This window comes from Anoplophora glabripennis, unplaced genomic scaffold (assembly GCF_000390285.2).
Source record: "Anoplophora glabripennis isolate ALB-LARVAE unplaced genomic scaffold, Agla_2.0 scaffold47, whole genome shotgun sequence".
NCBI classification, from domain to species: domain Eukaryota; kingdom Metazoa; phylum Arthropoda; class Insecta; order Coleoptera; family Cerambycidae; genus Anoplophora; species Anoplophora glabripennis.
The window spans coordinates 886,725-901,362 of record NW_019416342.1 but is presented as its reverse complement, the minus strand read 5'-3'; the positions used below and the strand labels follow the sequence as shown (position 1 = coordinate 901,362).

General features: G+C 30.4%; 1 protein-coding gene across 1 annotated transcript in view; it reads left to right on the top strand.

Moving 5' to 3' along the window:
* LOC108906488 (beta-1,4-mannosyltransferase egh) overlaps nucleotides 1–14,638 on the top strand; it is a 32,572-nt gene that overhangs the window by 14,882 nt on the left and 3,052 nt on the right. The window lies entirely within an intron of this gene.

Below are 14,638 nucleotides of genomic sequence, written 5' to 3'. Positions count from 1 at the left end.
CGTGTAACAAGATAATTTTTTTCTAAAATTTGCTTTAATATCTTTCGAAAACTTCTATGTTTCTATGATTTTTCTATTTGTTTTGTAAATCCAACTTTAAAATTAGGTCAGTGGTTTTAGTTAGATCTTGTGAGCTTCTTTGTGATATTTTATTAATTTTCGTTTGTTGCTACGAGACCGATTCGATGTAAATAAATTTGGGAATATCCTGACCTTGCCAGGTTAAATTTATTTGCATATAAATTCGAAAATATGCTTTTAACATATTTCCTCTTCCTCTACCTATTCACGAGCTTTTATAGAGAATTTATTGAAGCCATCGTCGTAAATGCGGCCGGTGTAGGCGCTTTGTGGGACCTCCTTTTGTCCTGGCTGGGCCCCGTCGGCTAGGGCCCTTTCTTCTGGCGCTCTTCTTGCTTCGCCGGCTCGTCTGTGTGATTCAGATACCGTCCATCATAAAATAGAATTGACAAATACATTTATTGTCTAGGTAAGAACCTTAATTGGAATGATTCTTTCTGGGTACCAATTTACAATTAAAATGTTTGCAAAATCGCTCATTTCAATAGTTCGTTTCGTCCAAGAACTGTTATTGAGCGTCGATAAAAAAAAATTGTTGGCGAAACGGCAATATCAACAAAAAAATATAATTAAAACTGTTAGGGAATATTATGAAAAGCTCTGGTATCGAGAGGAAGGTTTATGCGACAAAAAATTAAATGGGACAAAATGCATAAAATACCTTTAAAATAAACTAAATAAAATCTAATATTCGTTAGCTAAAAAAACAATTCACATTAATATTGACTACAATTTTGACTGTGCCGTTTCAAAATTTATTTTTTTCTGTTTAATCTTTTTATTGCTGTTTTTTATTTTACGCGCTCTAATCTTACATTATTCCTAGCGCATCTAGAACTTTCTTTTGTTATTGTGTTACAATATAGAATCAATATCACTAAATCGATCAAGTAGTAATTCAACGAACATGTTATGGAATTTTACCTGGTATTTGGTAATATCCCATATCACAGTTTAGTGGGATCAAAGTAATCACAATTTCTTGTTTTTTTTTTTTAATTAATAAAATAATCTGTGGAAACTTTTTGTAGGTACCCAGTTATCTGTTTCTACGAAATGGAATTAGTGGTTCCGTGGGTATTATACATACATCGCAAAGCGAATAGTGTTCTATTTTTAGCAAACGTTTCGTTGTATCTCAATTAGGTATTTACGTATAAACACAATAAAATTTTGTGCCGCTGAACAAAAAGTTGCTCGAGGAATATTTAACTGTGTTTGCGGGCAATTTCTTCACTATCTGCGAAACTGGTTATAGCCGGAAATCAGATTTCTGCTATTTATAATGTCAAAATTAAAGTCGGCTTAGTTTCTGTTAGTAGAATTGGTTAGTTATTGTTTGCATCTATTATTATTATTATTTTTTTTACACGAATATTTATTATAAAGGGTCCTTGGGTTATTTTAGTCCAGAAGGTCTTACCGCTGGTTTTAAATATACAGGGTGTTGAAATTCAGCACAATATATCACATTTTGATTTATAATTAATGACACGATATAATTAATTAAATTTGTCAACCAGTGGTGAAAATATGGCCGCTACTAAAAGATCTATCGAATTTTCACGACTAAATGTTTTCGAAATTCACCGAGTGAATATTTAAAATGACCAAGGACGACAATAAAAAATTAAAAGAAGTTATGACGTAGACCTCGAAAACAAGTATTCTACGTCATATCAATCCCTTTACTGACTATCGATCCAATCCTCTCTTTATAGTGTATTCTACCCCGTTTTAGATATTATCTAATGGTAAAAGTTTGCTTTAAATTCACATGTTCACCAGCAATTTTAAGGAAATCTTAAATAAAACAACGAGGGCTATTAATGCCGTCATATTTTAATATTTAAGTATATTTACACTCCAAGGACGTTAGATAACCTTAAATTACGTTAATTAACCTTGCTTAGTGTTAATACCTCTAATTACCTTTTGTGTTACAACACTATAATAATTCGTTTGTTTGCAGTAACGATAGGTTCTGATGAATCAAGCGTTCTAGAAAGTTTATAATAGTTTTTCCAATTACGACATTGACATTGACTCTTGCTGCTGCAGTAATCGAAGCTTACGGTTAGTCCAAATATTCGAATCGTTCTCGGCCAACTAGATTTGAACGGCATTTTGCGCTTTTGTTGATCAGATCTGCTTCTAGTAACACTAATGAATAGATCTATAGTTACATCTTTCATAAATTGTTAAAACTAAACAGTAGGAGGCTATTTTTTTGGACCATTATTTGCCCAAAGAAGAAGAAAGTTTAATGCCCTTAGTTTTCGGAAGTCTTGTAATAATTATAATAATGTTTACATCTATAAGTACAGTTATTATATAGTGTTTACACACGATATATTTTCTACATTACAGTAATTATCAAAAACAACTTTTCCACAGTAGCACTTGCGTCAAGTGGAACTCGTACCTGCTAAAACAGTTTACGATCCTGTATTTTTCTATAGTGAATCATTTGGCTCGATTTAATTGTGATGCACTGTAACAACAGCCTCAAATTTTATCAGGTAGATAAGATTAGCCGTTATCATAACTGTACCCATTTAGTCTAAGGTATTTATTATTATTCATTTTGGAGCAATTTGTGGGATTTATATTGACGGGTTCAAATTTTGTTTTATCCGTTTCTAGAAATATTAGGTACCTAATTGAGTCGATGATCTTCTTAGTAACAGTAACAATGGTTTTATGGATAGATTTTTATAATGTTTTGAAATCCATTATTGTAAGCGCTATTATTTTTACTGGAGAAATTATGACGTTTGTCTTTTACATTAGAATTAGAAAAGTGAGAGGGAATTTCAGATTATTCATGAGAAATTACTGGACCTTCAAATGATGTTATAATTCCGAGGAAAGTGTAAAACGAATTATTTTTTATTAAACGGGATAATGATTGCTTTCCCTCGTGAATAATACATTTAAATTACGTCGATTGGTAAAATATGAATGAATTTTTATTTTGGCAACAAAAATCTGTAGGAGTCCCATGTACACGAAATATTGGAACACTCTGTATATACATCTCGATAAAAATAGACCTTAGGTTAACTAAGGTCTTAATTAAATTAAATGTTTCTATCACTGACTGGAAAAGAAGCTGTCTTAACGGAAAGAAAGCGACGGTATTTACTAAAAAAAATATGAATTACATTTTGTGTAGGTATATAAAATACTGGAATCTTGAGGAAGAATTCGCAACTGGTTTAAGACTGTTTTATCGCACGACTTGACCTTCATGGGTTGAGGTTCTGCAAAGTTTTTTTATACAACAAAGTTGAATACAGAATATTTGGTTCTAAAAATAGTTACAGTTCTGTCTGCATTCCTGTATTGAAGTAGAGTACATATTAATATTTATGGCATCCAACCTTATTAAATTAAGAATCCTCAACATTTTTTTTTTCACTTATATTCTTATACAGGGTGATTCACGAATGTGATCAAAAATTAAACCTCGAATTCTTTGATGAAATTTAAGTTTTTCCTGGAAAGTTACTCAGTGTCCTAGATAAAAACTTCCATTTTTGGTCACCATTTCTGAGTCATCCTGTGTATGTATACATTTTGTCGCATTCAAATGTCTACAGCAATGAGGTTAATTTGCAAAAAATATCGTTTTGTTAATGAACGAACAAATAGAAATTTGAAAAAATCAAGTAGTCGCCGACGCGTCCGCTGCTTAGGGTTGAAAACCCCCACATTGCACAGCAACCGAGAACAATACAGCATTTTTAAATTTTCCTTTATACTTCTAATGCGCTGGGGTTTATCGATGTGGCCTTCAAGTCAGCTTTTCAATTAGGCTGATTTGTCAATTCCTTTTAGCCAATTTAAATCGAGCCACTTATTGATACGTCCACATATAAGCCTAAATTGCGATTATTTTATTAGTTCACGCATGGGTAACGATTTGAAATGTTGATGGGTAGTTGCATTGAGCAGACGACCTTGTAACGGTACGGCAGAATTGCCTTCTGTGTATTTTTTTGCTTAAATTGAATAGACACTGTTACAGATTGCGCAAAAATTATTTTTGCAGTTTCTGTTATTCGATAATTATTGATTGTGTAGCTATCAATGTCTATTCTATATCTGTGTTACTTGAGAAACGTTGTTTTTTGAGAAAACCTGACCTTAGTTTTTTAGATTTTAAATTGTTATTGAAATAAATAATCAAGTCATTGAAATATGACATAATATACATGTTTTGTAATATGCTACGTTTGGTAGAACGCACAAAGATAAAAAAATATAGTGATTTGTCATTTAATATTATTCTACAATGAAAGTTAATATGAACCGTTCAAGTAAATTTGCTAATAACTCTACACAAATTTCTATTTCATTTTAAATTTTTATTCGAATTGTACGCTATTGTAATTAACTTGTGATGTGCTAGACTATAGATATGTTATTACAGAAAATTTTTATTTGAGTAACTCCCCGCATTAAAAAAAAAACTCATTTCCAAGCTATGTCAATAACCCAGTTGCCAAAATTGTGCAATGGAAAATAAAATAAATAATATTTGTTCAAATTGTCACCACGTACCTAACTCGTCAACAATAAGTCTACGTATTAGAGGGATTTTAATATTACAGTACAAATTGGATAAGAAACTTTGATAACTTCTTACTGAGAATTTCAATGATAATAATTGATTTTCTACGACGACGTCATATAAAATATTCTCTTCAAGAAAACCTTCGTTACTTTCCAAGGGCCTAGGATTTTTATTTAAATTCAAGTTTAGCTGTAAATATTGTTGATTGTGAGGGAGATGTAACCTATTATAGAGCATAGTATCGCAATAAGCGAAATAAACTTTATAATTAATATTATGCCCTGACTGGCATAGAATTACATTCGCAATATTTAGTAAATAGTTAAAATCGAGGTTAAAATTATTCGTCGGGATTCACCAGACAAAATATTAGTCACCAGAAACAGTTCTTAGCTTAGGATATGTAATTCAATGCCAGTCATATAGCCATCGTCCACATTAACATCAATAAATAAGGCAACTAAAATAATTCGACGTTATTAAAAATGTATATATTTGCAATACTAACGTATCTCCATACCAATATAATATTTAATAGATCATGTAAAAAATTTTGTTTTTTTAGAAACGATACAATGTTTTTTATTGTTCGGCGCTTCGACCACAGTGATATCAAAAAAATGTGGTGACTTTAAAGTGACACTTCGCTAAGTTATACAAAAGCAATATGTTTTATTAAATTATTTTCCATTGTCACTTCCAATAATGAAGGTTGATAAAAAAACAAGAGGAGCCCCGATTTACGTCGCCCAGTGGGCCCGTACACAAGAATTAAAATGCAGTTTAAGAAACTAATTATATCTCTACTATCTATATATTTGACTAAAAAAAAGAATTTCAGAATTCACATTCAGCGGAACAAGTACTATTATCCCTAAGAAGCTGACCTCCACTTTTACACACTGCATAAGGATAAACGACTGTATTTCATTTTGTCAATCAGCATTGCCAATGTATCCTTTTCGTGTAATTGTAGTACTGTGGGTTGTGGGGATTTCATGTTTGGAGTAATTGAAATATTTCAGGGAAGAACGTAACATTGTACCTAATTGCATCCAAATCATTTTTATATAGAAATTTAGTTTATCGACATATTTATTAATTTATCATTAGATTTACCAGAATGCTTAACGGCGCTGTGAACAAAATAAATTATCAATGTAGTAAAATCATAAAGGATTATATTCGTAACAATCACGAACATTATCATAGTCGTAATCCCCACATTAGCTAGTATAATAAAAGCATTAATATTAACTAAAAGACTGTTCCAAAACATTAACATCAACGAAATAACTACAATATTCACTTTTTATTGATATAAGTCCAGAATCGAAAGGGGGCAAATTTATAACACTAGGTCTAATGTCCGTCAGTAAATCGTAGGCAACATACATGATCGTACGTGACATTACATGCATTAAAAATGAATGGACGATTTTGTAATATACAAAATAACAGCGATATTAAATATTTCCCTGAAGATACAGTAATGTCCACTAGATATTGACACAACTAAAAAAAATTAACAAGAGTTCAGGAAATTTCATTTCCGTCGTTTAAAAGTCAATTTGAATGAATGAAATGATCTTCTTTCTTTTACAGTTTAGAGAGAAAACGATATCATGTTTAAGATATTTGAAATGAAGTATTTAGACTGTATCACATAAAAGACGTGTAGGCTTCTTTAATTCAATTCAATTATGATTTCATAAACTTTCGATAAGTACTATAAGTATAAACTAAAGGGACAAGTATGCTTACGTGCCACTGTAGGCGTCAAGTATAATTGAGATTTTGTAAATTGTGGTATGCCGACATTTGCGATAAATTTTAATAATAATTATAATATGAATTTAAGTTAGCCTTTGAAATTCTTTAGGACTGCACAAAAATCACTAGTTTTTGAATTGTGATAGATAGGTATTCCTCAATTTTTTAAAATAATTTTGTGTGCCAAATAAGAAGGTCTTTTTTAAATTATATGACATGGATAACTTCAAATTTTGAACTTAATTTTTATATAAGTGGCACTTATCGTCGCATTAGCGTAATCGCAACTATGAAAGCGATAATAAAGTGTTTGGTACTAATAATCGATGTTATATAGAAACCAAATTATTACGTTTTATTCACCAAAGTCGGGGAATGATTTTTGGTAGAAGCTGCTAAGTTACAGAGTAGTAAATGTTCCTTTTTAAGCGGACAACAGTTGTTCTTGTTCTAGCACTAATTTAATTCCACCTAGTTAAAGCTCAAACTTATCATGTCGCTGTCTGTATTCGTGAATATCATAATTTCTATTTGTTCTAATTTTATAATAGGATGTTTAAGGTCGTCTTTCGTGTACACTTACTGACATAACAATTTTTTTTAAACTTAATGCGCTCGTAGAAATCATACTTTGGAAGAAAATTTCAGTAGCAAAACAAATTTATTTTATTCTAGTGGGACAAAATATATTTGCTGCAAAATTAATGAAAAAGTTAAAAATGGTGATTTCGTCACTTGAAAATAATTTTTGATACGTTTTGGTAACATATTTTTCATTTAAAACGTTTATTACTTTAATCAGTTCTGTATACGAATTTTAACAAGTTATAGTGACTTCGATATTAGTATTAAACATATGCTAGTAAAAGTAAAAACAACTTTGGCTACCCAAAAACTACACACAAAGGATATACTATATTCTGCTTAGTGGTAGATACCATCGTTAGACTTTGTAACCTAAGAAAGCTGTTTTGACAAAACCAAAAAAATTGTATTAGTAAAAACGTACTTTTTCTGCTATACTTTTTATCACGCTCGCGCGTTGAAAACATGCCCATTAGATATGTATATCAGTATGCTTGTGAGAAAGTGTTCTATTTAAAAAAATATATATTTTCGCCGCCCTTACAATTGTGTGCAGGCCTTTAGTTTTTGAAATATTCTATTAATTACATAAATATATTTTTGTAGGCGTTAGTATCTAAGGATGGGAATGTTTTTGTATAGGTATATCAAATTTCTGAGCAAGACCGGATTTCAATTATTTTGTACGTCAACTGTATACAAAAATTATTAGAAATGTCAAATACTTATCTATTGATTAGTTTCTCCTTAATTGGGATATAAAATCATTGACAAATATCATTATCATATTGATAATACATTTTTCTTCAAACATATTAGTAGTACTTTCAATATTTAATGAGGTAGGTAAATACAATTATTTGAATATAAATTCCTGAAACAGAATAAATATAAGCTGATATAGCACATTGTTTATATTTTCTGTGGACTGTTACATTTTTCTACTGTATCAGTAGACTTTTAATTGTTAGTTTTGAGTGAGAATTGAACTTTATTAAACACTTTCAACAAGTTACCTTGTGCATTAATAAATCTTTTTAAAAAAATGTTATTTCAAAAGCAAATGCCAACTGAAATTAAACAAAGGTAACGCCAAAATAAAAGAACAACATGATCTATATATTATAAGCATCAATTATTCAAAGATTTTTCTTTGTGTAGATGTGTTTTTGCTATTAAATGCTAAGTTTTCCGCGAATGTAAGGTAAAGTTGTTTATTGTTATAATTAACGTAAATATAAAAAAAGTAACTTGAGTTTATCATTGGAAATATCCACCCACTTCCATATGATGATACCGGCACAATTACTCAATTTAATTAACATCCATATTTTTCTAGAAATCGATCTGCGGTAAAACAAAAAATAAAGTAAGGCTTTTAAAGTTAAATTTATTATCACTGCGGTATTGTATATCTTTCAATTTGCTTTACGCGGAATATTTTCCCCAGTAATGATCACATATGCCTGATAATAAAATTACACATTGTATTGTATGTTATCACTTTCACAAAGTTATTATTTATGTTACTCTCTTTCTCTTCATTGAAAGAACTTTGAGTTCAGTTTTTTTTTTTAAATCAGTTTTGGGACGTTTTCCACATTAAATTGCCCAAAATGTATTCAATTTACCAATACTATCAACATCAACTATTTATTGGCAAAAATTATCGATTTGTAAATGTTCCTTATAAATTCTTAAGTTTATTTGCCTATTTTTTTGCTTTTAAAAGAGTATTTTTCAAATTAGATTTCTAATTATATTTCAAAGATAAAAATATGTTTTTATTAGTCTAAAATAGTCTTATTGTAGGTGAATAGGTCAAAAATAATTCTGAAACTGTTAGTTTCACAAAACAAAAATATTCAACTATACTTTAAGCTTATATATATTTAACTCTAAAAAACTAATTACTTCTGGTCATTTTTAGAATAAAATAGGGATGGTGTTAAATGCGATAAAAGAAAACTACAACACACCTACAATTATATTATTGTGTAACATATTTTATCACTTAAAATTATATTAGGATGCCAACAGGTGAAAGAATTTAGGCCCTTGAACTTTAAACTTGACTCAAGTCACTTGGCCGGTTTCATTCGCCTCTCATTACACCATTTTTTTTGTTTGTTTTGTAAATCTGAATTACTTAATCATCCGTGCATCTTAGCACACAGGCTAATTCTAAATATTTTTTCACATCGTATCATGTAGGTACTTACTTAAAAATGTCTAGTGACCTAAGATAACGGTTTCCGTTGCTGCAGACTCATTGAACTTGACTTCGTTGTTGATTTATCAATGGTCCCTGGAACTACGTTCAGTGTTTACGTTGTTTGAATTCACCGAATATGCCAGTTGCCCTGTTTATATGTAGTAGTGTGCTACTGTGCAAAGTAGACCAGATATTTTCAGTATTTCACCATTTACAAGTGAAAACAAATTTTACTTAGGAATTTTTTAATATAAATTGATAACTGACTGCTTTGCTTGTATAATATTTCGTTATTTGTGGTATAATAAACTGGAGACTTAGAAGTGTCTTCAGACGAAGATTTATATACATGCGCCCTTCTTCGTGATACAGACACCAAGAAATCTGTTTGAAATACATTCAACACATTTCATATCTTATTTAAAATCTTTTGACATCCCATAAACTATTTTCTAGCGTTAATTTTTCATTTATATTTAATAAATCTAGGGAAATAATTATTTTAACTGTGCCGTTAAATAGACTAACTTGTTAACACATCACAATGCGTTTAGTCATAAAAATAACTGACTTGTCTAGAGAGATTCTTGAGTTACATAAATTCATTGCCATAATTCCGATGTGATTAAAAAAGCATTGTCTTGAATTTGATCCGTGATAGTAGTATGACACTGCTTTGTGAGGTTTTGATTGATGGTATGTAATTAGATTGTACTATTAGATCACCCTCAAATGCGTACCAAATTTCTGACAAACATAAAAGAAAATAATTTTTGGGTGTTTAGGTCAGACCTATCATTTCTTATAGATGTTGATGTGCTAAAACCTTTGAAGAATAAAAAAAAATTTCAACGTTCAAATTTTTTGTTATTATTTTATTGAATATGCAGTTATCTCAATACTACCTTTGGTAAATATGGAGGAATACCGGCTCTATCCATATTTTTACCTAGATGACTGATTGTCTGTGTACTTTTGGGTGTTGAACACGAATTTGGCGGACGGCCCTTTTTAGGGCAAAAAAGGGCGGAAAAAATACATTATATTGAAAAAAGAAGTGTAGGGGGTGTTTTTCTATGTATTTTTGGGCGCTCGACATAAATCCAATGTCAAAAAAGGGCACTCTGCCCTTCCAAAAAAGGCAACAACTTAATTCTATTGAAAAAGCTACTTCGCTTACATGAAATTATCTTAAATGTGCATGCTCACTAACATTAAAAGTCAATATAAATAGTTATAGTTCTATAAATTTAAAAATATAAATTCTATAATTATTTTAGTTTGTCACTTGAGGTTTGAAATTTCTTAAATATTTCTAATATTGCCCGAATATCGCCATATTTAAGGCCATGACAAACAAGACTTTTTTGGCACTTGTGTCCAAAGTACATAAGGTCGAAAATTGATCTAGTAAAATCTAGAAAAATTCTTCATGACAATGTGTACTATCGGGTTGCCTATTATTTGGCGTATGTAATGTCACTACTAGAAAGGTATATTGGTAGGACCCTTACGATGGATTAAAATCCAACGAGATGATGGAAATGTTTGATAGTTTTAATATAATTATAATTTTATTCAGCGCTAAGCCGAATTTTCATATCAACAGCCATGTGAACAAACAAAATTGTCTGACGGACATCCTCGAAGGAAGCATGAACACTCCAAGGTCTTTTTATGGACTGCTACGTCTGTCAATGAACGGCATATGCATATTCGGGACATATTTTTTTGAAAATCAAAATTAACACCCATTTACTGCTACTACGAATAACTGCTAATTTTTATAGGTAAAAAAACGTTTTGAATATTACTTATCCTTCTATTGCTTATATCTTCTTCCACCTGGTTAATATTAGAAATAAATAAAAATCGTATAAGCATATAATAATATGGGTTTTGAACCAATTTTGAGTTATTTATAATGTCAGCTTGAAAACGAGATGAATATTGAATAGTCCCTGATACCTCTGACCTGATTAACTGTGAATCGTGGTAAATAATACACTCCTCTAAATTATTCCATTCAATTATCCGTGAATTTTCAAAGGAAGCAGGTGGATCGTTTCCATCGAGCTCTATCTAGTAAACAAGGTAGCGGCACAATGCCATTAAAAGTGAAATAAATGGAAGTAATAAATTGCAACTGCCACTTCAATATAAACACCATCACTCGAATGCATTTGGAAAATGGCATAGCTAACCTTATCCTTGGACGAAGTGCATTTTACAGGGTGTTTATTGATTTGGTAGTCTTTGGTTTTGGATTTGTGGTACAATTATCTCTCCTGGATAATCGCTGGCAATTAGATCGAAATGGAATAGTCCTTTCTGTTCGACATATTTTACAAGTAACGTAAGATTTGTGCTTGCTACATGCACAATCGTTACTACTACCTATCAGTATTGTTAAAATCAATATTATTCAAACAGTGGAATTGAGGTGGAATATTACAGTGAGTCAGATTTAATGTTTGAACTAGATAGGATGTGATTAATACTTACGAAAGCAAATAAAGTTTGTCGTATAAACATTTTTCCAAAAATGCTTTCTCTTCGAGATACAGGATGTACAGGGTGATCTTTTATACTTTGCCAATGAATGGACATTTGCATATAAACAACATTCGTTTTCTACGTCTAACATGATTTTGAAGACAGACAAAAATTCGTTCGCTATTTCATCTTCATTTTTTTAACCCCCTAAGGCATCCTTATTTTTAATGTATTATCCAAGAAAATATCTGCAAATTACAATTATAAAATAGTTATGTTTTTAATATTGATAATTTAATGTAGAAAGTTTAGTACTTTTGTAAATTGGAATCTTGATTAAAAAAGAAAGTAAATAATAGAATTTAATTCTTAATTTCGATACAGCATTGGGATAGTTGTTTTGTCATTTTCATTATAAAATTTTTAATCGAAATCAGAAGGCTGATCGTAGTTCGACGATGCATCTTTGATAAGTCTTTTATCGTCTCAAATCTCTTTTTCACGATTTCAATACCATGTCCAATTTGTAATCTTCATGTCAAGGTGAGCTGTAATTGTTTAATTAACAACATAATTTTTTGTAACGACTACAAGGTTGTATTGTAGATTTGTCTTTAAATTGACCACGAAAGGCAAACATTCCAAAGTGCTCTCGGTATGCCTTATATGGTCGATAATTGATTAGATTAGATTACAGTATTGGGTACATTATAATGATTATGAGAATCAAAATGTAGCATACGATTGTCACGTAGTTGTACAAGGTCAATCGTGGCCAAGGTTTTGTTTTTTTCCATTTTTTAAACGAGGGCATTGCAATTTTTTATATTTTCATACTAAATGATTCGCGTTGTTTGGGAAATGTTACTAAATTCAGTTATTTTCAAAAAATCGTTTGAAAAATACAAAAATATTGAAAAATATTTAACAAATTTTAAAAATATTAGGAAGTAATTATTTCTAAAATAATTAGTGCTTTTTTATAAAAAAATGCTCGTTGTTTTGACATACGAGTTTTTACTATTTTATGTGAATTTAATGGATATTTTATAGTACATAAATAAAGTGTTAAATGTACCTATAATTTTTGTAGTATGTGTAGCGTTTAAAAATAGGTGCACAATAAAAATAATATTAATAGTGTTCACATAAATAACACGGAGATGCATCAATAAAATGTGTAAACAGTCATAAAAGTATTGTCAAATATGTCACATCGTAAAATACGATGGGCCAAATAAATACATTTTATCTGTAAAAATCAAATTGAGGGATATATATTTTTTTATACTTAGATAACATCAACAATCTTTTTAATTATTTTTAAAGAAGGTATTTATGAATCTTCCAGAACGATCGGGGGTAATCTTATCAAATCACTTATTTTTACTCGGTTTACGCGTCGGTGGTTTCTGAATCACTCGCTTAATCACTATCCGTGTATGCTCTTTTTTGCATCAGGACTGATTGTGAGTCATATATCGAGTTCTGAACTTTGTAGTGGAATGTTCTTGAGAAGTTACTCAGCATTAGCATATACAGATAAAATTACTAATAATGATGTAAAATAAAATTACGCCGCTTCTGATGATAAGCGAGATAATTGGTATTTGTTTCTAGCATCGTATTGTTCTTTCTTGTGATGTCCTAAGCAAATATAGTGCTTATACCGAGACATAAGTAAATATGCTTATCCGAACTACAATGATGGATTCTATCTGTTTATCACAAACTGAAACAAACAATCGCTATTGTCTACGGTCAGCTAGGCATTTTCGTACATCTCTTTTCGTTTTTATGTGACGAAGGCTAGATGGATTCATTTTACAATTTAGGTCTTTTGTACCAATTGTCAAGAAGAACGAGGAGCTTTGCTGTGTGGAATAGACATTACGCAAATGTGGGCAAAAATGTCTAGCTTTGTTTCCGTTTTTCTACAGACGTTTCTACGTGGATGAGACATAACCCACTAGATACTGAACGGGGTTGTAGTCAACAGAGTAGTTGTCTGTCGCAATATCATCAATTACACAATTCTAGAAATAAGAAAAGTAACAAAACAGGATTTTACTATTTTAATGCCTGATATAGTAAAATATATTGCACTTTTCACTGATGTACTTACATTTTGGAAGCACACTACAGGAACTATTTTAATGATATAGATACGGTGTCCCCGGATTGACTTAAATATACTTGTAATTTTCATTATTTCGCAATTTAAGGGAAACAGTAATTCTTCATAAAAAGTTTTACTTATCGTGAAAGGTCGTTAGCCATACTCAGACTTTCAAAATAACATAGAGGGTGGTTAGAAAATAAGGAAACGTGAATTTGTGCCAAGAGTAAAGTATTAGTTTTTTTAGAGGAATTTAAAAATGTTATTGAAAGAAGTTGTTTCTAATGTTAATGGTAGTCCAAATATGAAATTTGAACGTGGTATCTCGAAGTTGATATTTTTGCAAAAATTATGATTAAGTAAAATCGTTTTATATTCATATAATTTATTGAATAAAATGATAACAAAACTATTCTGTGTTGTCTTGCTACTGTTACACTTTTTTCAACATTTTTCTAAATTTTTCATAAAGTAAGTGAATTGTATCCTCGTTTATGTCGGCTATTGCTTCTGATATTTTCTCCAGTAAAAGGTTTAAATTATCTTGTAAATTATGGGCATAAACTTTTTGCTGCAAGTATACTCATAAAAAGAAATCAAGAGGGGTTATATCTGGGGAGCGTGCATGCCATCTTATAGAACCAAACCGTCCTATGCATTTATTGTGGAAATGATCTAACCAGTTTCTCACGCTTCAACCGTCATGTTGAAAATACATATTTCTTCTGTCCTGTCAATTTATATCATACAGAGCAGACATTAAAAAGTATGGTTAAGTTTTTGGTAT